The following is a 25,957-nucleotide window of genomic DNA, read 5'->3' as shown; positions in this document are numbered from 1 at the left end:
AGGCAAAAAGTAATCAAGAGGTATAAAGGATAGGGGCTGTGCAAGGTGATTTATAGAAGGATCTTACATATCCTAATCACCCCTTCAATAAAAAAAAATATATATTTCCATATGATGTCAACATTCTCTCAAAATAAAATACATGTGCACAAAAGATGAAAAGAGGGTAACAGGAAAAAACCAAACCAAAACAAAATTTTGGCAAGTGTGCATCCCTACTAATTGCATTCCGATTACCCAGCCTAATTGCATTACAAACACGCCCATGCATACGCTCTGCTATTATTCCACACTAGTCGTTAGGCCCGTTCAAATGGGCGAGATTCCATCAGTCAAACCGGCACGTCGGTCAGAGCCGCTCTCTTCTCCACAACTTCTTATCCTTTCCACTTACTCACTCATATCCTCTTCCCTTTTCCTTCCATCCCCTATCATCTGCCCTTTACTTCCCCTCTCACCTCATCCAAAACCTTCCCTCTCACTCAGCCCCCCCTCCACTCCCTTTCTCTTCTCCAGAAAGTCTTATCCTTCCCACTTTCCCACTCATATCCTCTTCCCTTTTCCTTTCATCCCCTCTCATCTTCCCTGTCCTTCCCCTCTGACCTCATTCATGACCCTTTCCCTGTTCCTCAGCCCTCCTCCACTCCCTGATGTTCCTGCAAGCCTGTTCACACGTGAGAGCAGCTGAAGCTTCCAGCCAGAGATGAGAGGCGGCCTAGAGGGTTGGCGAGGCTTCTCGTGCGTGTTCTTGTTCTGTCATTGATGCTCGTTGGCGTTCGGTTTTCCCTTCCAGTGTTCACACGCCCTTCCAGTTCTCTCCCCCCACCCCACCCCGCCCAACTCTATAGTCTCATTGTCCACTCCGGTTCTCTTCTCCAGGAAGAGGGAGCCGCCACCGCCGCCCAGGATCTGCGAGCGAGAGGTGTCTTGTGCGTGTTGGGCAGCGTCCGTGTTCTCACTCTGTCGTCGATGCCCATTGGCATTCGATTCTCTTTCTGCATTTGTCTCTCCCCTCCAGTGTTCGCGCACCTTCCCGACCCCCCCCCCCCCCCCCCGATACTCCTTGTCCACGTGCTGAACTCGTGCTGGTTCTCGTTTCCATGGAGAGATGAATTCGCGCTGGTTCTTGTCTCCATGGAGAGAGTTGCATGGCACGTCGCACAGAGCTCTCTGTTCTGCACATGCGCGGTAGAGCTGCTCTCTACTGCGCATTTGCGGCACATCGGTCAAGGCTCATTTATCTAGATTGATGCTTCAGTTGATGCTAACCCCTATCGATCCTATCATCCCATCTGCTACAACTCGCTTTGAACTCTCTCGATGGAAAAAGTACAACATTATTTTATTTATTTATTTAGAAGTTTTTATATACCAATGAACGTTGGGAACATCTCATCGGTTCACAATGAACGAAATGTAGCAAAAAGAGCTTTACAGTGAAACACAGAACAATATGCATAAAATTAAGTAACAATGAGATAATATATCATAGAGTTAGGGTAAATGCAAACAATAAGCTGAACGATTTATAAATTATATGGCATAAAAATATAACTTTGTACAAGTTGTATGTTATAAGAGTCAGAGGGGCGGCAAAAGATTGAGGGAGGTGTGCTGTTAGGTGTATGCTTGTTTGAAGAGGCAGGTTTTCAGGTTTTGTTTAAATGTTTTACGGCATGATTCTTGACGTAGGGAGGAAGGTAGCTTGTTCCATAGGGCGGGGCCCGCTAAGGATAGTGCCCGAGCTTTAGTGGAGCCGAGCTTAGATTGTTTGGGTGATGGAATTTGCAGTGTTGCTCTGTGTTGCTGTCTTGTAGGTCTGTTTGTGTTTTGAAAAGTGAGGTATTCTTTGAACCAGTGCATATTTGGGTTGTGGAGGGCTTTGTGGATGAGGGTGAGAGATTTGTATGTTATTCTAGCAGAGACTGGTAACCAGTGCAGGTGTTTCAGAACAGGGATGATGTGGTCGCTTTTGTGGGTGTTAGTGAGGATGCGGGCAGCAGCGTTTTGGAGTAATTGAAGCGGTTGCAAGGTGCTTTTGGGTAAGCCTAAGAGCAAGGCATTACAGTAGTCAATTTTAGATAGTATGAAGGCTTGTAAAATGGTACGGAAGTCGCTGAGGTGTAGAAGGGGCTTAATTTTTATGAGGGAGTGTAGTTTGAAATAACAGGCTTTAAGTGTGTTATTAATGAATTTTTTGAAGGTAAAATGGTTATCGATAATGATGCCAAGGCTGCGCACATGTTGGGGGGAGGCAGTGAAGGAGTGGGGAGTGTTGCCTGACTGAAGGGGTAGGGAAATGCTTTGTGGTGCGATATAGAGTAGCTCAGTTTTGGCAATGTTGAGTGCAAGGAAGTTGCTTGGCAGGAGAGTATTGATGACCGATAGGGTGGAGTTCAAGGCCTCGGAGGCCTTGTGAAGTGTGTCATTTACAGGTATAAGATTCTGCACATCGTCAGCATAAATGAAGTGTGGGAGGCCTAGCTTGCAGTCGATGACTGCAAACAAGACGGCCTTCACAATGATGACTGCAAACAAGAAGACCTAGTTACAGCCCTCACAACGGAACTTAACAAGCTCGACTTAACTGACGCAGAAACTGCCCTTGACTCCTGGAACCACTGTACTAATTCAATAGCTAACAAGCTTTGCCCCATGCAGTCGCGTGTGATTGACCCAACTAAAAGTAAAAAACATAAACAAACAATGATGACTTCACTAGATCTACCTGTCACAATTTATGTTGCTTTAACACTACAGTTTTATTGATCAAGGTGAGCCTAATGGTTTTTCTAACACTGACATTTTTTTTCCTGATCCAGCTGGGTCAAAACAGGTGCTAAAAAAAAAAAAAAAAAAGTTTTGGACTGGAAGAAAATTAAGATAAAGGCAAATTTTAAAAACTGTACACACACCAAAGCCCGGGAGATACGCATAGAAGTCAGGCCGGCGCACGTTGCATAGATTTTAAAAAGCGTGCCACTCTCCTGGTATACACGCAAAACTTTTTTTTTCAAAAAAGGGGCGAGGTGTGGGGGCAGAGCATGGGCATTCCTGGATTTCTCAATTAAACCTGCGCGTTCCCTACCTCGTAACTTTACTTCTGCTATGGATGGCTTGTAAGTCTTGAAACAAAAACATTTAAAAAGGTGAGCAGGGTTTTAAGGGTTGCTGCTAACAGGGTAAAAGGTTGGCTAGTTAACTAAGGGGATTAGGAAGTCTCGTCCTTTACCTGGGTGAACTGGGAACGAACTGGGGAAACTGGTAATTGCATCGGCGAGCGTGTCTACTAAAATCCTATTTGCATGACAGAGGCAGCATTTGCACGCAAATGGACGTGTCCATATAAAACTTTGTGGACATGTACTCGGGTACAGCCTATTTTATACCATGTGCGCATATACATGCGTATGTTATAATATAGCCGAGCCGGCATTGGCGCATACATGGGCGCCTGGGAGGCTGTTTCAAAGTTAACGTCCCCATGTTAGCTCCACAAATGAAAAATACTTGAATTTCTAGCATGGGTGTGCATTTTTTTTATTTTTTTTTGTATTGTGTACCGCTTTTGGGTGTTTTTTAATTTTCAAAGGCCAGGAAAGTGATTTAGGGACGCTACGAATAAAGAGAGCAGCTTTCAAAGCCATTTAGCTGAGTAAAATGACCAGTGTGAAGCAGGGCTGGAGATAAAGATTTTGTTGCCCATAGGCAGAGTGCCACAGCAGTGCCAGCACATGGCCCCGAAGCCAAAAGAGGCAGGCTCCTATTTGCTCTGCATATTTGGCACCTTCAACATTTGGCGCCCTAGGCAGTTGCCTATGTCTAAATCCGAGCCTGGTCTGAAGCTTGCCCGCCTCGGCCCTGCTAAAAGCATGCGCGGCCTTCCTCCTTGCATGTAATTTCAGCCGGGTTAAAAGAGTTTTCTTTTTTGCTGGGTAGGTGGTTGTACTATTTGGTGAATTCAGCACCCCCAATCATTTTCACAAGTTGACTCCTGTGCCCTGACCTGATTGTGCCCCCGGGGCAATGTCTCTTTTTAACCTATATGCTGCCCTCTTTATATATAGCGTTTTTAAATCACTTTCCTGGCCTTTGAAAATTAAAAACCACCCGTAGCAATGTATAATACAAAAAAAATGCAGATTCACATCCGTGCTACAAATTCAAATATTTTTCATTTGTGGAGCTAACATTATCTTAATAAGCTTCCAGTCCAAAACACTTTTTTTTTTTTTTTGTGCGCTTGATTTGAACTGGCAGGAACAGGCAAAAAGGTTTCAGTGTTAGAAAAGCCATCAGGCTCCAATTGATAAATAAACCTTTACTGGTTGATTTTAAAACGCTTACATGTGCCAAAGCCGGAAGATACGCATGTGACTCGGCCCACTGTGCGCCGCGCGGATATTAAAACCCGTGCAGGTACGCATGTATCTCCCGCTATGCGTACAAATCACAAATATCCAAAAAGGGGCGGGGAGTGGGTGCGGTCTGGGCGGTCATGGACGAGCCAAATCTGTAAAATGAAGTCAGTGCGTATTTATGTGCACAAGCGCGCATCGTAGTCCCCTACCGCGTAATTTTACTTCCGCTATGGACAGCGTGTAAGTCAAGTAACTAAAAAACCTAGGCTAGTCAGCAGGGTTTTAAGGGTCGGGACTACCAGGGTAAAAGGGAGGCAAGTTAGCTAGTGGGTTTAGGAAGTCCTCTCCTTTACTGGGGAGAACTGGAAACAAACTGGGGAAACAGGCAATTGCATCGGCGAGCGCATCTACTAAAATTCCCTCCACTTACGCGCTCGAGTTGACATTTGCGTGCAAATGCGCGCATCAATATATAATATGTATTATATATATGTGTATGCTTTCTGTCTATTAGCTAATTTTATAATACATTCGCATCTTTTATAAAATCGCCGTGTCCATGTGTGCATGCTGGCAAACGCGCACACGTCATCCCAGCGCGGGTCTTAAAATTTACCTCTTAGTGTTAAAGCAACATAAACTGTGACAGGTAGTGGAGTCGTGAGTGGGACTGGGCAGCCTGAATGTAAGAGGGTGCTTTGCAGACAGTCCGCCTAGGGCTAAAGTCTGAGGGTACTTTTTCACCCAAATTTTCAATGCGGATTTCTGCACCTAAGTGCACGCTGAGAATTCGCGAGTTGTCCTGGTAAGTGAGCGCATGTACATGCGGACAGTTGCATCCAGCTCACAGCAGACATAACTCTCTACACATGGATTTGTGTGCATACTTTTCATAATCGAAAATATGCACATAAATCCTTTACCTGCACCAACCCCCCCGCCAGAATGCCTGCATCTAATGCAGGTAGAAGCATCGCATATGTACTTTTACCTGCAGAATGGCCCCTAATTGATTTCCAAAGCACCATTTGTGGGCATAAAATAGGGTTTTGTGTGTGTAAAGCGCTTTGAAAATCCAGCCCTAAACGTCCAGAGAGGAGCAGGTAATCAGGCCAATCAATAAGTTAGATCATTTCTGTGCAAATATCTCTAATAAAACAGAAACTTCTGTGTGCACATCTTGACCCCACCCTAGACCGCTCCTGTTTTGCACTAGTAAATGTGCACATGAAACCAAAAACAGGTGAGTACTTTCGCGATTTCTAAAATAGCATGTGTGCAAATACAGCCTATTTATCGCATGGATATGCAAACTTTCCGCAAATAATACCTTTGAAAATGTACTCCAAAGGTTGGAAAAGTGTTTAGGTTTGGGGGAGATTTCTGCACAAACTGGGATGGGTCGGAGTGGCGGGCAGGCGGTATCTGCCCTTTTATTCCAGCTCTGCGGTCACCGGGGTAAATAAAAGAATTTTATTGAAAGGATGGGGAAGGGGAGAGAGGTTGTGGTGGTATGCAGGGCCATGGGCTGAAAATCTCTCTCCTCAAAATTGCTCCTCCTTGGCAGCTCCGATACTGAGAGGGGCTGCAGTCAGGGCTTAAATGGAGGGGGATCACCATTCCTTTTTTTCACAAAACTCCCCGCAGGAGACAGCAGTCATCTCTGGGGTTTGCAAGCTGAGGGTGGGAAAAATTACATCCAGCTGTGGCCCTGGAGCTGGGGAGATGCTGTCTGCTGTCAGGGTATGCAGGTGTTGTGATTCTGCAGGCGTGGGACTGGCTCGGGCCTGGAATCTGTGAGTGTGGGGAGAAGTCCTTCAGGGGGTGGGGAGGCGGGAGTCATACCAGAAAAAAAAAAAAAAAAAAGAGATGTGCCTGAGCTCAGGGAGGGCAGAGCTAGCAAGTAATCCAAGCCTGTGGAGGAGGGGGAAATCACAAATGGAAAGGTCAGCTGAGCCTGCCAATGAAAGGAAGACTGAGATGCTGAGGAGGGGGGAAGCAGTGGAGGGATGGGTGAACCGAGCCTGCAGAGGAAGGGATCTTGCTAAGAAGGAACCAGCTGCGGCGCGGGAGGAACTGGGAGGGGAACAGGCAAAGAGGTATTAAACCTGCTGGCCCCTATTATTTAATTTATATTCTGTCTTCCATAACTGGTCAGTCACTTCAAAGTGTAAAGTATTTCCCTGCCTCAGAGGTCTTGCAATGTAAATTGATACCTGAGGCAGCGGAGGGTAAAGTGGGATATGAACTCTGGCTTCCCTAGTTCACAGCCCGCTGCTCTAACCACCAGGCTATTTCTCCCTATATACGTGGGGGGGGGGGGGGGCGCAATAATCAAAACACAATCACCTGTGTAGTTTTGCTTTACTTTAGAGAACCCCCGCGGAGGTCTGCCTGGACGGTGGGTAAGTTTCTCTGAATGAAAACCGCTCCTCAGAATATCCTACCCATAGCAGAGCAGCGCTATCAGTAAAGTGGGGCTGCTGCTTCAAACCAATTCTGCCTATTATAACAAGCTTATAAATTCAAATCTTTTTTTTTATTATTATCAGTGTACAGCAGAAATAAGACAACAAAATGCAGAGCAACCGGTGAACTCTTCCAGTGCCCCGCTCAAGGCTGAAGCTGACATTCTGTTTAAAGTTGTTGAAAGCGCCTCCTCCTTTGCCGCACTATGAATCTAACATATTTGCTCTATGGTTTTAGTGTTGGTTCGTAAATATTTTTAGTTACTTCAATTTCATTATTGTATGTTAAACTCTAATGGATGGTCCACGGTCTGTACAGACTGTTTCTCCGTCAATCCTGTTATTTGTAATTAATTCTAATTCTAGTTAATAACGTCAATTGTAAAGCCTGTTGCTAAGTTATTGTTAAATGTAAACCGCGGTGATGTATATCCTTACGTACTGCGGTATATAAAAATCTCTAAATAAATAAATAAATAACTAACTGATAGGGCTGGTATTACTGCAGGCTTTTATCAGAACATCACACGGAGGATAAACAGCACAAACTGGTACAGGATGGATTCAGGAGAACAGATTCCCCCCCCCCCCCTGTTAGGAGATGTGGCATTAATGAGGCGATGCACACTTTTTAAATTCAAATAATTGTGAACCAATAAGAAATAAAACATCTCAAGACAAGGAGTCTCGGGCATAAGATCAAGAGAGAGAGGGTGCACTACAACCAATAAGCAGGAAAAGTGGCGTTTTAAAAATTCTCTTTAAGCTGAGAGGGTGAGTGCTCAGCCTTCCGACTCCAGTCCCTGGGTTGGGTTGGTTTGTTTTGTTTTGTTTTTTTTTCCCCCCGTTCCTTCTCTGTGAGAATCTGCTTTCTCCTGGGAACCCAAGCAAGAGCTAGCATTGGCCTGGCTCAGGCGCCATGTTTAAATGTTCCCATGGTGATCGCTCCGGCAACACACAAAACCCAGCCCTGCATCCAGACATATCATCATCTCACTTGAAGTCTCAGAGGGATGGACCCAAGCCACCGACTGCTGCTCAGTGCTGCTTGCATTCCAGGGAAAGTTTTCCAGTTCAGTAACTTCACATATCTGGGGCTTTCAAAGCAGTTTTAAGGTTTCAGAATTATTTTTAGAGGGGGAGGGGCCTTTTTTTTTTTTTTGGAGATTCACAATTAAATCTTAATTGCAGATAGAGTTCTAGAAAGCCATTAAAATCTCTGGCTTCCAAGAGAGACACCCAAGCTGATTCACCAATGCTGCACTAATTAAGCACTACACAGATACTGTTTTATTTTATTTCTTATTCCTTACCTTATACATTTCTTAATTGCATTTTTTATGCAATTAAGAAATGTATGTTATTGTTTTTTGTTTTGTTTTTTAGCATATTTATGAAAGACCTGAAATAAAGATGATAATGTAACACTGTTGTCTCTCTCCATCTGTTGTCCTTCAAATACAGTTGTACAGGGTACTCTACATCCAACAGGTGGCACAGGGCTGGCGCTGCTCTGCAGTTAAGAGGCTCCTTGGGTGCACCACACCTTCCTCTGAATGCACTGCCGGGCTACACACCCGGACACCAACAGCCAAGCTGGATGTAATATTCAGAGCGTTTGATGGCTTGCTAAGAAGATGAGATGAGGTGACCTATCTGCCCTACTGAAGAGTAATAATTAGCTGTGTTGGCTAGTGATGACTATTCAAGAACAAGGGGGGCGAAATGATCAGGAAAAGAACGGATGCTTTAAGCTTCTTATTGAGGTTCAGTGGAAAGAAGATAGGCCAGAGACTGACTGCTGTTACCCTACCAAAATACTTACGACTTGGGAAGCACACGTGGACTGGCTTTCACGCGACAGGAAATTGCGAAAACATCCTGAGAAATTAAGCAATTGAAAAGGCCAGGCAGATAACATCTGAAGGTTTCTTATGTGCCCAGGCTCAAGATCGGGTAATGGTGGCAGAGTACCACTGAAGGGCCGTGGCACCGGTGGCTGCATGAGGATAGGCAAGCGACAACTCTGGGCAAGCTCTCCTCTCTGGTCACTTTCCCCTGCGGTCCAGCAGACTTCTAAATATTTTTCATAACTTGTATGCGTATTGTGCTCAAAATACAAGAACCTCTTTCCCCCACCCAGCCAAACTCAAGTTTGTGTCCTGAGCTCTATTATTCTTTTTAACAGAATGATCACGTGGTGAATATAAATCAGAAAGCAGAGCCCCGTGCATCTACTTAGCCCTCATCCCCTTTCTGCTCGTCGGCTCTTCTTTTGCTGTGCAGCAAGGCAAAAGGCCGATGACCAAACTTTAAAAGCAGCAGGAATCTTGGATTTCAGGGAAGCTTTTTTGACGCTGCCCTGCACAGGAGGCTCATAAATAGAGTCAGCAGCCTTAGGGGGTGGGCCCCAAGCTAGGTGGCTGCCTGGATTAGAAACTGGTTGTGCGTGAGAAATAGAAGGCAATGATAAATGGAGTTATTTCCCAGGGAAGAAGAGCGATCAGTGGAGTATTCTCAGGGTTCTGTCGTGGGGGGGGCGGGATATGCTCAACATCTTCATGCGTAATAACCCAGAGGGTTTAGGATAAGATTGCCTTTTTTTTTTTCAGATGACACTCAGATCCGCAGAGCAGACACCCCTGATGGAGCAGGCAGAATGGGAAAGGATTAGGGACCTTCATTTTTTTTTTTTGTTTCATTATTTTTCCCGGGAATTTATCAGGGTTTATTATGATAAGAATAAAAACAGGAGGAAATCAGTGAAAAAAATAACTCATTTTTCTAGGTAAATATCGAGGAGTTTATTTTGATGGATAGAAGCCAAGACGATAAAACAATATTAAGCAGATTCTCCCACTCATCCAACTCAGCAGCATATCCCTCTTTACCCCTATTCCCTGCCTAGCATGACCCTCTCACTGCCCCTGACCCTTCACCACCAAGAATCTCCCTCTCCCCACCCCTCCCTGCACTGTACAAGCATTAATCCTTACTGGTGGTGGCTCCAGGCTTCTCCTCGCTCCTTTGGCAGCAGCTTCCTTGAGGCTCCCTCGCCCAACCAACACTGCACTTCTGCTTTTGTACAGGGCCAGGGAGCCTGCCAGAAAGTGCTTGTCGTGGACAGGACCTGCTTCAAACGCATTCGCGGCACCAGACAGTTTGGGGGGGGGGGGGGGGGGGAGTGTGGTGAGGTGGCAGAACTTGAAACGTGGCATAGGCCATGGGCCCACACTGGCTTCCAGCCTTGAAACACTGCATCTGCAAGCTCTGCGACAGCTTTTCACTCAGCCTAAAATTAAGGTGAAAAATCGGTTTAAACTGAAAACAAAGGACCCTAGGAATGATCTAAGGAAGAATGCTTGGCAGCAAGTTTCAATGCAAAAACAGTACAGAGACATGCCTGTGGAGGTCCGAAATTCAGTGGAGTAGTATGCAATGCAGGGGGGGGGAGGGGTGTGAGATAGTGATGTACACCTGGGTTAGAAACTGGTTGTGTGGGAGGCAATAATGAGTAGTGGAAAATGGAGTTCACTCCGCGGAGGGGGATGTTAGCGGTATGCCTTAGGGATTGGTCCTTGGACCGGTTCTTTTCAATATTTTCGTGATCGACATTGCGGAAGGATTTCTCGGGAAAGGTTTGTCTTTTTGCCGAGGACACCTAAACCTACAACAGAGAACACAGCCAGGAAGATGTGGAAAATATGACGAGGGATCTAGTGAAGCTCAAGAAATGGCCTAGGGTCTGGCAGGTGAGATTTAATGCTAAAAAAAAAAAAAAAAAAAAAAGCAGAGTTATGCACTTAGGGGCGGATTTTAAAAGCCCTGCTCACATAAATCCGCCCGGATTTACGCGAGCAGGGCCTTGCGCACCGGCGCACCTATTTTCCATAGGCCTGCCGGCGCGCGCAGAGCCCCGGGACTCGCGTAAGTCCCGGGGTTTTTTGTCGGGGGCGGGGCCGATCGACGCAGCGTTTTGGGGGCGGGACGCAGCATTTCGGGGGCGTTTCGGGGGCGTGATTTCGGCCCGGGGCGGTCCGGGGGCATGGCCGCGCCCTCCGGAACCACCCCCGGGTTGCGTCTCGGCGCGCCAGCGGCCCGCTGGCGCGCGTGGATTTCCATCTCCCTCTGGGAGGCGTAAATCCATGGACAAAGGTAGGGGGGGGGGTTTTTAGATAGGGCCGGGGGGGTGGGTTAGGTAGAGGAAGGGAGGGGAAGGTGAGGGGAGGGCGAAAGAGAGTTCCCTCCGAGGCCGCTCCGATTTCGGAGCGGCCTCGGAGGGAACGGAGGCAGGCTGTGCGGCTCGGCGCACGCTGGCTGCCCAAAATTGGCAGCCTTGCGCGCGCCGATCCAGGATTTTATAAAATACGCGTGGCTATGCGCGTATCTTATAAAATCCAGCATACTTTTGTTGGCGCCTGGTGCGCCAACAAAAGTACGCGAACGCGCATTTTTTAAAAATCTACCCCTTAGGCTGCAAAATCCCAAATGAGAGCTACAGTATTGGCTGTGAAATGCTTCTAAGAGTGAAAGAACAGCGAGATCTAAGAGTGATTATATTCAGTGATCTTAAGGTGGCCAAATAGGTGGATAAAGCAACAGCAAAAGCCAGAAAGATGCTTGGCTGCATAGGGAGAGGAAAAGTCAGCAGAAAAAGGGAGATGATATTGCCTCTGTATAGGTCCCTGGTGAGACCTCACTTGGAGTACTGTGTACAATTCTGGAGAATGTGCTGTCATAAAGGATATAAACAGGATGGAGTCGGTCCAGAGGGTGACTACTAAAATGGTCAGTGGTCTTCATCCTAAAGCATATGGGGACAGACAAAGATCTAAACATGTACGCCCTACAGCAAGGAGTGGCCAACCTTTCACGCACCAAGAGCCAAGAAATCGGGATGCACAATACCAAAGATGGGGGAGGGGGAGGTCTCCTCTCCAACAGTATCTCTCCCTCTCTCCATCTCCTCACCCTGTCCCCACAGTCTCTCTCTCTGTCAGTTCCAGTCTGTTTCCAGCAGTTTCTTTTACTCCCCCCCCCCACCAGCCTCTTTCTCAGTCCCCCAACCCTACCCTCACCAGCCTCTGTCTCTATCCCCCAACCCTACCCTCACCAGCCTCTGTCTCAGTTTCATTCTATTCCCATTAGCCTCTCTCTTATTCCTCCCACGTTTTTCCACAATCTCCTCACCTTGTCACCCAGAATCTTTCAATCCTCTCATCCTGTTCCCACCAGTCTCAATTATCCCAACCATCTCTCTCTCTCTCAATCCCATCCTGTCCTCCAATCTCTCAGTCATACCAGGCTCTCTCTCAATCCTCCCACCCTGTCCCCACCTGTCTCTGACCAGCATCTTTCTCTCCCCCTATGCTCTGCCTCTCTCTCTCTCTCTTATCCCCATCACTCTCTCTCTCTCAATCGGCCCTAGCATAACATATCTCAAGCCCCAGAAGGACAATGTCGGAGGCTCAGTGGCTCCAACATTAACACCTCCCTCCCCACCCCTTGTGCTACTCTGTCTCCCCCCTTCCTCACCTTTGTCAATCTCCAGTATTTCCCCGCCCCCATCCCTCCCTCTTATTCTCTTTCTCTCTCTCCCTCTGACACCTGCCCTCCAGTGCAATTTCTAGCTCTCTCGCATACACCCTCCACCATTATCCCTTCTTTCACACACTCACTTCCTCTCCTCCAAAATTCACCCCTTTTCACGTCACTCTCCCTAGAAGCATTTGTCCCCTTTTGCGCTGCACCCCCCGTATGCCTCTCTGAAATCCTTTCCCCCTCCTCTCACCATTCCTAGCTCTCTCATCCCCCCACCCCATCACATCTCTAGCTTTCATTCCCACTGCCATCTCATCACTCCTTCTGGCTCTGTGGCTACCCTCCCTCTCTCACTCTCCCTTCACCCTACACTACCTATGATTTTCATCTATCCTCCCCCTCCCCTGGCTCTCTCACACACACTCTCGCCACCACTTCTGCCCCACCCTGATGCTACTTATATGTTTTTTCTCCCTCCCCCCCCCAATCACAGCCACTGACTTTCTTGCACACATCCCTTCCCCTCTGGCTTTCTCACACCCTTCTCCTGCCTTTCCCCTTTCTTTTAACCCCTTCTACACTCATTCCTGGCTCTCTCTCATGCCACCTCCATTCCCCCACAAGGCTCTCATACAACACCCTATCCTAGCCCTGTTACGAATTGAGAGGTGGACCCTTGGTCCGGCGATGAACGCAAGTCCCACCGTCGGAAGGCGAGGCCAATCCCGAGGGTCACTGGCGGTGATAGGTGAAGATCTGGATGCAGGCGCCTCCTGCAGGTCATATAATCCAGATAGCTGGCGCCTCCAGCAGGTCGTGAGAACAGAAGCTGGTGCCTCCAGCAGGTCATGAGAACAGACAAACACAGTTCAGAGATTCAAGCAAGAGGAATGTCCCCAGACAATCCAGAGATCCGGTACCAGAGAGTCCTCCTCAGCCAGTCCAGGGGTCGAGCGCCAGAAAGTACCACAGCCAGTCCAGAGATCAGAAGCCAGAATATTCCGCAGCCAGTCCAGGGGTCGAGAGCCAGAAAGTACCGCAGCCAGTCCAGAGATCACACACGGAGGGTCAAATCAGGAACAACAAACAGAAACAACCACAAGAGCCAAGAAGCCAAGGCAAGGTCTGAAGGCTCAGACCTTGCCTTAAATAGCTCCCCGAAGATGAAGCCTGCAGGAAGGAACTCAACCTACTTCCTGTAGAGGCTCCTTTAAGTCCTGGTTACTGCCGCCCGCGCAGCCCTTGGGAGCTCCAGGGGGTGGGGCTAGCCACGCGGAGAGAACGCCGCGGCCATGTTGGAGACAGCGGCACTGCCGCGGAAAAGGCCCGCCGACGCCGGCCTCAGCATCGGCGGTTGGCCCCACCGTCCCGGTGAGTAACCGGCCCCGGTCACGGTCTGCCGCAGCCAGCAGCCATAACAGGCCCTCTCTTTCTCCATGTGCCCCAACCAAGCCGTGATCCCCTCACAACTGTTGCAGAGCATGTGGCAGCATGGACTTTGAGGAGGAATAAGATGCCCTCATTGCTGACTTGAGGGAGATGGAAAGGGAAACAATATTCACCACTCCTCCCTCCCCCCCCCATCTGCCCCACAGCATAAGCTCCTAATTGTGTTGTCCCCCACCCCCCCAATTCTTGCAGCATTCACCTCTTTTCATGTCACTGCCTTCAAAAGTATTCACCCCCTCTTGCACCGCGTCTCCTTCAAGCATTCACGTCATGCACTGCTCCTCCAAGTATTAATCAACTACATCTACCCCCTTCTCCCCTCACCCTTTTCAGCATTCACCGTCTTTCCCTTGCCACAAATTATTCTGGTTTGATTGGAGCTTTGGGTGACGGCCTCCTCACCTCTGCTATCAGCTGAGTCCCAAGTCCTGGGATCACACTGAGCTGCTGGGTTTCGGGCTGTGTACACTCTCCAGCCCTCTCCCTCCAGACAGCAGACCAGAGAAGAGCCCTCCACTCCAGGCAGCAGTTGGGGGTGGAAGGTTGGACAGGATGTGGAGGGGGGGAGGGCCTGTAGCAGGGAACTGACTGGCTCCAACCTCACCCACTCCTGTCCTCCCGCTGTTGCCGAATGCAAATGAGGTGGGGGTGGGGTTGAGGAGGAGGGTGAGTAGTAGAGGAGGGATAAGCAGGGAAAGCCCTCTGATCCCTGCTCCAACCCCTCCCCTTCTGTCTCTGCAGCAATCAGCAGCACTGTCAGGTCAGGAGAGGAAAGGGACACTGGGGCAGAATGGCTCTGTTCTGTTTTATTGTGTTTACTTCCTGCTCCGGTCCTTCCCCTCTTTTCTCCAAGGTGCTACTTAGTTGCCAGGTGACCAGGAGGGCAAGAGCCACATTTCGCACATGAAAGAGCCACATGTGGATCCCAAGCCACAGGTTGACCACCCCCCGCCCTGGAGGAAAAGTGAAATAGGGAAGATATGATAGAGACATTTAAAAACCTCAAAGGTTTCTATGCGCAGGAGGCTTCGTCTTTTGAAAATGTGAGGCTCTTTGGTATTGTGCATCCCGATTTCTTGGTGCATGAAAGGTTGGCCATCCCTACTCTAGAATGAGGGGTCATGGGATGAAGGTGAAAGATAGCAGACTCAGGAGTAATCTAAGGAAATATTTCTTTACAGAGAGAGTGGTGGATGCATGGAACAGCCTCCCAGCGGAGATGGTGGAAACAAAATCAGTATCTGAATTCAAGAAACAATAGGATAAACACAGGGGATCTCTGAGAGAGTGATGGGAATAGTAATGCTAAATTAGTTAGGCAGCCAGACAGACTAGATAGGCCACACAGTCTTTTTCTGCCATCGTGCTTCTATGTTTCTATCTGAAGATCTCAAGGTAGCAAAATAGTGCAACAAGGACATGGCAAGAACCCAAAAAAAGGAATGAGTACATTGGGAAAGGATTAACCAGTAGAGAAATGAAAGTTATGCCTCTATAAGTAGCTGGCAAGAGCTCAGCTCAGGTACTGTGTTTAATTCTGGAAGCCATATGTCTGAAAGGATACTGACAGAATAGCATGGTCCAAATACCATAATACTGGTATGAAGTCTGCACCAAAAGCCTCATGAGAATAGACATAAGGACTTACATATACATACTGTGGAGCAGCATTTCTCAAACATGTCCTGGAATACCTCATAGCCAGTCTGGTTTTCTGGATATCTACAGTGAAAACCCATGAGTTATATTTTCATGCAATGGAAGTTGTGCATGCCCAATCTATCTCATGGGTGTTCATTGTGGAGATCCTGAAATTTATACAAGTTAAAGAGATTACTTCAGGACCAGCTTGAGAAACACTGCCCTAGAGGAGAGGAGGAGAGCAAGGGAGCTATGACAATACCTCACAAACAAGAAGCAAACCTTTTTCAGAGGAAAGCAAGTTCTGGAACAAAAAGACATGACATGAGGCTCCAAGGGGTTAGACTTGGAAGCAGCATCAAAAAATATTTCGTTATGGAACAGCCTCCCAGTGGATTTTGGGTAAGTAAAAATAGTTGACGGAATTCAAGAAAGTACCGGAGCACTGAGGATCCCAGGTTGTGAAACAATGAAGGGAAAGCCTCTGGGGACAGGGAGATACCTACAGTATCTGAACCTAATCCTCTTTGAAGTGGCTGACCAGTCACAAAAAGCAGAATAGACATTGGAAATTAAATTAAATCAACTGGGGTCAATGCTATAGAATTGCACCAGAAAGAACACTGGACAGATTAGAAGGGCCTTAGGGCCTTTATCTACCATCAAATTCTAGAAGTGTCATGAAAGGCAGAATATAAATAAAATTATGATTATTAATCCAGTTCTCTTCCCACTCATTGCATATTGCGCTAATACAATGTTGAAAATAGTGAAGGGCAAAGTGTGCATGATGAGAAAGGGTTAGCAGTACACTAGTCCAACAAGAATTAATAATGGATGCAAATTCCAAACAGAGGCAACACCCGTCAGAAACCACAGATGTGGGTAAACATTTCTTGGGACCAACACGCATAAATGTGCAAACCTACACAATGGCTGCATCCCCCAGGGAAAGGGGGTTTGACCTATATAATAATGCTGTGGGGGATTTTTGTTTTTACACACTGGCTGGTTCAGATTAGCAAGGTATCTGGATGACCCAGTTTCATACGGAGGCAAGTAAAACTTGTCTTAAAAATAAATAAATAAAAGTTAACTCCCATACCTTACAGAGTTGAAGCCTGTAGGCCCAGCCAATTCAGAGCTGCCAACTGACCCCCAGTTTCTGAAGAGAGACAGAGACCCATCTTTCCTAGTGTATTCCAGTATCTTGTCCTACTAATTTCCAATGGAAGAGGCAGGACAACAGACACCACAATAAACTGGGAAGTATGGTTAAAAAAAACCCCAAACACTTTAGAAGCAGAGTTTCCCACCAGAAACTGGGCTCACTTAGTAGCTCTGCAGATCGTGCCATTAGGGTCATAGTTATAGGAAGTACAAAGGACACTCTGATATCCTGCCAAGTAGCTGGGGAAAGATGGAACATTTTACAAATGAATAAAAGTTTGGATTTTTAAACTGCCTTTCCAAATGATGCTCGAGGTGGCTGACAGCACTATCAGTAATTCAAGCGTAGCAAGTGCCTTCCCCCAAAAAACTTACAATTTAAATGGATATCTATAGCAGTAGGAGATAAAGCAGAGCTGCTTATCTATAACAGATGTTCTTTGAGGACAGCAGGATGTTAGTCCTCACACAAGGGTGACATCATCAGATGGAGCCTCAATGCAAAAAACGTATGTCAAAGTTTTTAGAACTTTGACAAGGCACACTGAGCACACCCAGCATGCCCTATACCATGCGTCCCCACAGGGACCCTCTCCAGTCTTGTAAATATAATTATAACTAAATAAAAATAGGAGAAACCCAACTCCATGGAGTGGTGGGCGGGTTTTGTCCTCAGAGAACATCTTTACAGGTAAGCAACTCTGCTTTCTCCGAGGACAAGCAGGATGGTAGTCCATGGATGAATACCTAGATACAGGCTGCCCCCTAACACAAAACTGGAACCAAAAGGCACCTAACCAGGTGGCACAACACTGATGATTTTGGTAATAGAGGGGGAAGCAGCCTGAACCCAAACAACGGGCCCTAGAGAGGAGAGTTGGGTTCCGAAGGACAGACTGGACGAACGTACTGTCGTGTCGGCCATCCCTATCCAGACAGTAATGAGAAGTGAATGTGTGGAGAGAACTCCACGTTGCAGCCTTGCAGATCTCCTCCTCGGGAACTGCTCACAAGTGGGCGACCAACGCTGCCATGGCTCTGACAGAATGAGCCTTGACATGTCCACCAAGATGCAGTCCCGCCTGGGTATAACAGGAGATGCACTCTACTAGCCAATTAGATAGTGTCTATTTGGCAATGGCAACGCCCAACCTATTCTTGTCAAAAGAAATAAAATGTTGGGAGGACTGTCTAAGGGCTTCTGTCTGCTCCAGACAGATGGCTAATGCTCGCTTGCAGTCCAAAATGTGCAGTGCTCATTTGCCTTGGTGCAAATGGGGCCTAGGAAAGAATATTGGCAGGATGATTGATTGGTTATAATGGAAGTCTGTCACCACCTTAGGCAGGAACTTAGGGTGTGTACGCAAGACCACCCTGTCATGATAAAACTTAGTATAATATGGATAAGTCACTAAGGCCTGAAGCTCGCTGACCGTCACCAAAAATATGACCTTCTAGGTCAGGTACTTCAGGTCACAGGTGCGCAGAGGCTCAGGAGCTTTCATCAGCTGAGCTAACACCACTGTTACGCCCGGTCGCAGACGGCTGCGACCACTAATGCTCACCTCTTTCTTTGCTGCCTTACCATTATTGGGGAGAACGGCTACCTCTGCCAGCGATTGCTGACCTGCCTGGCATTCCCGGGACAGCGTGGGTGCTGCCGACTGCCATCTTGCCCCAGGAATCACATAGTCGCGCGCACGTAAGGGCCACTCTTGTACACATCATGGCGGGAACCTCAGGGGCGTCCCCTCCTGATGACGTCTTCGTTCTGCTGTACTTAACCTGACTGGCCCTGCCTATCGACGAGTTAACAAGGAGTTCCCTTGTTGCTAAATCCACTGTCGCTCACAGACTTCCTGTTCCTGCTTTCGGCGTGAGACGCCTTGGGTACCCGGTCCTCGGGGGCTCTTCCTCGTCTCTGGCTATCCGCTCCTCGGAGGGCCTTCTGCCTTGGACTGCTGTCTGTCCCACTCCTCGGGACCCTTCCTGGAACTACCCTTCAGTGAGTACCTAACTCCATGGATCTACTCTACCTACTCTTGTGGGATCCTCTCCGGTGTACCCCGTTCCTCGGGCCACTACTGTATTCTCTCTAGCAGGAGCTACTCCGGGTACCTTGCGCTGCAGGCCACTACCGCTTCATCTCCAGGACTCTCTCCGTGTTCCAGTGCCTCGGACCTCCACCATACCATCTCTATGGGGAATCCCTCGGTGTACCCTGTGCTGCAGGCCATATCATACCATCACTATGGAGAGACTACCTGGGTATTTCCTGTGCTACAGGTCATTACCATATCATCACTTCTGAGAGACTCCTTCAGTGTACCTGCGCTGCAGGTCACGACCTATCATCACTACGAAGAGATTTCCTCGGCGTACCCTGCCCTGCGGGCCACTACCAGATCTCCTTCTCTGAGGTATTCCCTCCGGGTATACCCCTCTACTCTAAACCCTACGGGTTAGAGTAGGGCTTAGAGTAGAGGGGTATAAACACAGCACTACGGGTATAAACACAGCACTATGGGTACACGTCCCACACGGAAACCTTCGATCAGCAAACAAAGCACTCTTAACCATTCCTTCAGTCAAGACAGCGAGACTAACTCAAGTGAGAGAAAGAGCCTTATCTTTAGCCGGCCTCACACTTTGGAACACAATGCCTCTGGAGATCAGATTACAAAGAGATCTCAAAACCTTTTTAAACAAGCCTTTTATAAAGAGACCGGAGAATAGAGAATATACAGGAATAGGCAGAAGAGCACCAGCACACAGCACTATTCTCAAAATGTGCATTATAATATTTTAATAAGTTTATTTCACAACTAACGTAATAGTAAAACTCAGAGAATGTGAATTTTACCTGTGAATAGTACCTTACAGGTACACATGGTCAGGACCTACATCACTAAACAATAGAGAGCCTTTTTACGATATAATGTAACTGAACCTTTTTGACACCTGTTAGAATGTACTATAGTATGCATTCACCTATCTTAATTTATGTGCCTACATGTAAACGGTTGCGATGGTATATAACTTAGCAACGGTATAGAAAAGATTTTAAATAAATAAATAAATAAAATAAATACTCTGACATCACCACTTCTCCTGCACTCCCACTCCGCGGGTTGTGTTCTTCTATCTATCTATCTAATAAAGACTCTATTCCACAGCTGTCTCTGACGTCTGCTGGGACCACGCCTCCTGATGGTGAGGTACACAGGGCTCCTTCCTGTGGGCGGTGTCACCTCTCACCTCGGCTCAGGGTCCACACACTAACAAACCATAACAACCACATTGAGGTCCCAAGACACAGCGGGAGGCCTTAGGGGAGACTTCGAAGCAGGCCCTACACAAAACATACAACTATAGGCTGTACAGATATGGGCATACCATCTACACCTTGGTGGTATGCGCCAATTGCATTGAGGTGAACTCTAATGGAGTTGGTCTTTAAACCAGTTTTTGATAGGTATTGAAGGTAATCAAGCAGTTTTTGTGTGGGGCAGGATCTAGGACCTTCTGCTCATAACACACGGAAAACCTCCTCCACTTCAGTCCATAGGACTTTCTAGTGGAAGGCTTTCTGGAACCTAACAGGACCCGAGATACATCCTCTGAAAGATCAAGTGGCTGCAGGATTAACCTCTCAACATCCAGGCTGTGAGAGACAGAGCCTGGAGGTTGGGATGCCACAGTCTGCCTTGGTCTCACATGAGATCTGGGGAAGTCTCCAGATTGATCGGTCTCTGGATGGGGAACTCCTGAAGGAGTCGAACCAGACCTGTCTCGGCCAATGAGTGGCTATAAGAATCATAGTCCTTCTGTCCTTGCGAAGCTTCAAGAGAATCAGAAGATGCGCATAAAGAAGCCTTTTGACCCAATGACGGGCAAAGGCGTCTGAGGCTGGTTCGCCGTCTGATCTGTACAGAGAGCAGAACCAAGGCACCTTCCTGTTGCAGGGGGATGCAAGCAGATCCATGTCCAGGTTCTCTAAGAGGCAGAATATCTGATTCGCTATCCTCTGGTCCAGGGACCACTTGTGGTGTCTGAAGGCTCGACTCAGCCTGTCTGCTACCACGTTCTCGACCAGGTACATGGCCCTGAGCACCATCCCATGAGACAGGTCCCACGACCAGATCTGGACTGCTTCCTGACACATGAGGTACGATCTCTTGCCTCCCTGCTTGTTGACATACAACATGGCTACTTGGTTGTCAGTCTAGATCAGGGAAACTTTGTTGGACAGCCGATCTCTGAAAGCCCATAGTGCGTACGTGATTGCCCTGAAGCTCCAGGCAGATGATTTGACAAGAGTATCCCTGAGTGGACCAGAGACCCTGAGTGCCGAGCCCATCTACATTAGCTCCCCACCCCAGGGTGGATGCATCTGTGGTTAGGACAATTTGAGTAGGGGGACTTCTAAATGAGATCCCCCATTCCAGATTTGAAAGTACCCACCACCAGGACGAGTCTTGGAGAAACGGGGTGACCCAGATGCAATCCTGGAGGCTTTGAGTGGCCTGGCACAACTGCGACCTCAGGGTGTAAATATGCCATGGGAATAACATGGATGGTTGTAGCCATATGCCCAACAATCTCAACAAGTCCAGGCTGATACCTGCTGGCTTTGTTGGCTCTCTGCCGTGACAGTCATCAAGGTGACGGCCCTCTGACGAAGCAGGAAGGCCTTAGCCTGAACCGTGTCTAGCAGGGCTCTTATGAAGTCCAAGAAATGATGGACTGAGGTGGGGCTTTGGGTAGTTGAAAATGAACCCTAGTGACTGCAAAACCCAGATGGTCAATGGCATGGACTTGGTGGCCCGTGCCTTAGATGTATTCTTGACCAGCCATTGTCCAGATATGGGAAAACATGCACCCCCAGCCTGTGGAGGTACGCCACCACCACAGCTAGGCATTTTGTGAAGACCCGTGGGGCTCCTGCGAACCTGGTACTGGAAGTGCTGTTTTCCCATCAAAAATCGGCGATACTTCCTGTGAGCAGGGAAGATGTCGATATGAGTGTATGCATCCTTTAGGTTGAGGGAGCATAGCCAGTCCCCATTTTGCAAGAGGGAAATTAAGGTGCCCAGGGTCTTGAACTTTTCTTTTTTTAGAAACTTGTTCAAGGCCCTTAGGTCTAGAATGGGACATAGTCTTCCAGTTCTCTTTGGAATTAGGAAGTACCTGGAGTAGAATCTCCACCCTCTTTGACCTGGCCACTCTGGCCTTTAAGAGAGAGGAGAGCTCCACTAGTAGTACCTCTTGATGTGCTACCGGCCCCCAAATGGGCACAGAGGGCAGTTTGACGGGACACCAATTAATTCAATTGGTACCCTGACAGACGATGGGCAAAATCCTCTGGACCACCTCTTCGCAAAGAACTGCAGCCTTCCCCCAACTGGAGGGTCCATCATCCTGGGTATGGGCAACCGGCTCCCGCTCCCTACAGCCCAGTCAAAACTCTGTCCCCGGAGCCGGTTGAGGTTTGGGGGCTCTCTGCTGCTTGGGTTGGCCTTGGGAGCCCTGATGGTGTTGATGGGAGTAAGGAGGCAACTTAAGGAGCCCTGATGGTGTTGATGGGAGTAAGGAGGCAGAGGATAGTATTTCCTTTGGCAAAAGACTTCCTTGGCCCCGGTCTCGCTGGCCTCCTGGATGAGGAGGATGGATCCAGACTACTGGCAGAGAGTAATTGGAGGTTTCGTGGTAGTCCCAAAGTTGGGCCACAGCATCCGTCACCCTATCTCCGAAGAGATTCTCTCCAGTACACAGCATGTCAGCGAGTCGTTCATGTACCTTTGGTCGGAGATCCAAGGCCCGTAGCCATGCCATTCTTCAGGTGCTGATTCCTGCTGCAGAGACTCTCGATGCCATCTCAAAAACATCGTAGGTCGCACGGTCCTCGTGTTTCCGCACTCCAGGCCCTTATGCACCAGCGACATGAGGGTGTCTTGCTGCTATTGAGGCAGCTGTTCAGTCACCTCTTGCACCTGTAGACCTGGTAGGCGGCAATGCTGGCAATAAACATGGTGCCTATGATCCATCCCTGGGGGGGTGTCAAGGAGTGAGACCAAGAGCACTTGGCCCTCTTGAGGGCGGATTAGACCACCACAGACTGGTGGGGCAGCTGACACTTATTGAGTCTGGCAGCCTTCTGGACGAGGTAAACCTCATCTGCCTTCTTATTGAGAAGGCACTGTGACGGGGGTGTCCCATATCCTCAGCAGCAACTTAAGGATCTCGTGTACTGGGACCACTATGATTTCCTTAGGAGGCTCCACGAACTGGAGGATCTCAAGCAATTTGTGCCTGGCATCCTCCTCCATTAATAACTGAAATGGGATGGCTTCCGCCATCACCCTCACAAAACCTGTGAAAGTTGTCCTCAGGCAGAGACTTCCTTCACTCCTATGGAGGAGAAGGTTCTGAAGGGAGACCCTGAAAGCCTTCGTCGGAGGACTCCGAAGCATTATCCCCCCAGGGGTCATAGGGCTCCTCATCCTCACTGTAGGTGACAGGGGATGGGGCCCTAGGTGCTCGGTCTACGTCTAGAGGTGCAGGCACCAGTAGAACTGGACAGAGGCAGCAGACCTCGGCGTCTCTGCCGGCCTTGGTGGAGCTTCCTTCTCGGAGGAACCGGTGACGACCACTGTATCAGTAGAGGGAGGCCTCAGTGCCCTACTGGGCACTGACACTGTCCCAGGAACCGAAACCTGCTGGGTGGGTAATGCACCAATAAGCACAATGAGCTTTTCCAGAAGTGGTACGAGGACGAGCAGCACCGGGTCTGGTGTCAGTGCCACAGGACCGAAACCCTGCAGTGTCTGGTCCACAGCCAGCTAGATTTGACGCTCCAGCTCCTCCTCGAATGTGGTCGATGCCAAGACCGACTGGGAGGAAGGAGGAGTAGCCAGATTTTCCTCAGATCCTCGAGGTGGATCGGTGACTGGCATTAGTACCGGTGGACACTGTTGCAGATCCCCGGCATCGATAGAGGATTGGCACTCCCAACTACGGGATTGCATCAGGGGCATCATGTAAAAGCCGGTGCATCTCTGAGCCTAGCACCGTGCATTGATGGGGACCGATGCAGACGCTTTTTCTGCTTCCCTCGATGCTTGGCCCAGTCCTTCCCTGGTGCTGAAGCTGATGACGAGGAACCAGACGTCCTCAACCTGGAGATCGACAATGGTCGGTCTCCAGCACCCCTGTCTACTGGCAACATCAATGGAAGTGACGGTCCCGCCGATGTCGATGGCTTGGTGTCCATTGGTGCAGCTCCTTGGTCCATCGATGCCATTGCCAATGGCTTGGACTTCTTCAACCCAAAGAGTTATTCCATCTTGTCAAGTCGAAGTCAATGTCCCTTCAGTGTCATCTGGGTGCATAAGCGGCAACTCTGAATGTCATGCAATGCCTTTAGGTAGAGGACACATGTCTCATGTGAATCCATAATAGACATGGCCCTCGGGCACTGTGGGCATCGCCGAAAACTGGACATGGCCATGACAGAAAAAACAAAAGGGACGCTAACGGAAAACGATGGTGGCAGGGTATCGATGGACGGTGGGCACAGATGCACCACTACCATGGTGAATCAACCACGAAAGGAAACTTTCCCAAATCGCTGAAAACCCTGACTAGGAGACACTACGGAGAGGCACTGAGAGGAACCCAGCCATGAAAATCTGTGAAAAACGTGAGAAAAATGTGAGAAGTTTCCCATAAGGCCAAAAAACAGTCAAAGTGAGCACACTGCGATGTTTACAGCTCCATGGAAAAAGAGAGACTGGAGACGGAGCCCACGTGGACGCATGGTATAGGGCATGCTGAGCATGCTCAGTGTGCCTAGTTAAAGTTCTAGAAACTTTGACATAAGTTTTCCACATCGGGACTCCATCTAATTATGTCACCCATGTGTGAGGACCAAATTCCTGCTTGTCCTCGGAGAAAGTGACTTGCTTAAGGTCATAAGGAGTATCAATGAGGGGTAAGAGGAGTGGGATTTGAACCCTGGTTCTCAGCCCATTGCTCTAACCCTAGGCCTCTCCATCTCCTATAATGTTAACATGTTTCAAAATGCATGTTTTTGAGACTACCAAGCTTCCTTCTTCAGGCCTAAGTTATCATGTCTATATACCAGGTACTACATTGCTGCCAAGCTTCTTTTTAATGAGGTTCCCTGAGCCGATAATACTAGCAGGGAAGGAATTGAGAGTCAGCCTGTGGAGGTACCGTTCTTCAGGGTGACTTGCCCCTAGGTCAGTCAAAACAGGCCATACTGCACACGTTCTGATTTTCCTGAAGGAAATCAATGGGGAAAAGTCAGAACTACAAATCCATGTAGGCTCCCCTCGGAGCAAAGCCAGGACTGGATCAGTCCTATTCAGATGCGAGGCGGCAACCCTGCTATCCTCAGGGTGAACTTTATACAAATGACATGGCACAAGCATCCTGCCACTCATTCATTCTAGGATTGCTAGCTTCAAACGTATGTTGCGCTCCCCTCCCTCACCTGAACAAGGCTCTTACCTCCAGCGGCTGGCAAGAACACGAGCCCTCACGCAGGCTGCCTCCACCCCCTCCCCTAGAACAGAGAAGCAGCGCTGCCTCTCTGCATGCAGAAAAGAAAATCCTCTGCAAAGGCACACGCCAACCCATGCTCTCCAGGGCATTAATAGCTCTGCAATCAACAGCTAAAGGCAAGACAAAAAAAATAAATAAAAATAATTAATTAATTAAATGCCCAGCAGAGAAACAGCTGCAAGGAGTTTCACAGGAGGGGGTGGAAGGAAGGTGGCGACATGAACAGCTGCTTTCTAGCAAACCACCCTCCTTCCTAAATATCTTAATCACAGGGAAGGAGCAGGCCAGCAGCACTGACTAATCCATACACCCATACGGCTCCCTATGACACGCGGCTGCAATGGCTGGGAGCTGCTGCTAAGGGTTTGTCACTTCACCCAGGTTAGCCTGGAGAGCCGATCCTGTCCTGTTTTTTGTTTTTTTTTTCTTTTTGTTCCACTGCATGCATTGAATCGGAGCTGATTCCCCTTAGAAAACCCTGATTAACTTTCCATGCACACAGTGGGTCAAAAACCAGACCCGGATCACCCTGGAAGGGTGCTGACCTGGGTGAGGTGGCAACCCTGACCCGCTAGGCAAGGAAACAAAATGAACTTGGGTGAAGGAGCTGGATGTGCTGCAGAAGACAGAACTCTCAGCTTCCCCCTCTATAGGGAATATAAAGATAAATTGCTTCAGCACCAACCCCATCCTGTAGCATGCTTTGAAGCACACCAGGGGCAGGTATGTCTTTAATTT

The 25,957-nt window shown here is 48.4% G+C and overlaps 1 protein-coding gene and 1 long non-coding RNA gene across 3 annotated transcripts in view; one reads left to right on the top strand and one right to left on the bottom strand.

Moving 5' to 3' along the window:
• The window catches only part of ETV6 (ETS variant 6), a 249,449-nt gene that overhangs the window by 101,748 nt on the left and 121,744 nt on the right, over positions 1-25,957 (bottom strand). The gene's annotated exons all lie outside the window — the stretch shown is intronic.
• LOC115090555 lies at positions 6,358-8,865 on the top strand. The gene is made up of 3 exons (XR_003856421.1): positions 6,358-6,460; positions 6,914-7,072; positions 8,294-8,865. It is a non-coding gene; the product is annotated as an uncharacterized LOC115090555 (long non-coding RNA).

Source organism: Rhinatrema bivittatum, chromosome 4 (genome assembly GCF_901001135.1).
Source record: "Rhinatrema bivittatum chromosome 4, aRhiBiv1.1, whole genome shotgun sequence".
Lineage (NCBI taxonomy): Eukaryota > Metazoa > Chordata > Amphibia > Gymnophiona > Rhinatrematidae > Rhinatrema > Rhinatrema bivittatum.
The sequence above is the reverse complement of the archived record's forward strand: the minus strand, read 5'-3'. Positions and strand labels throughout refer to the sequence as shown.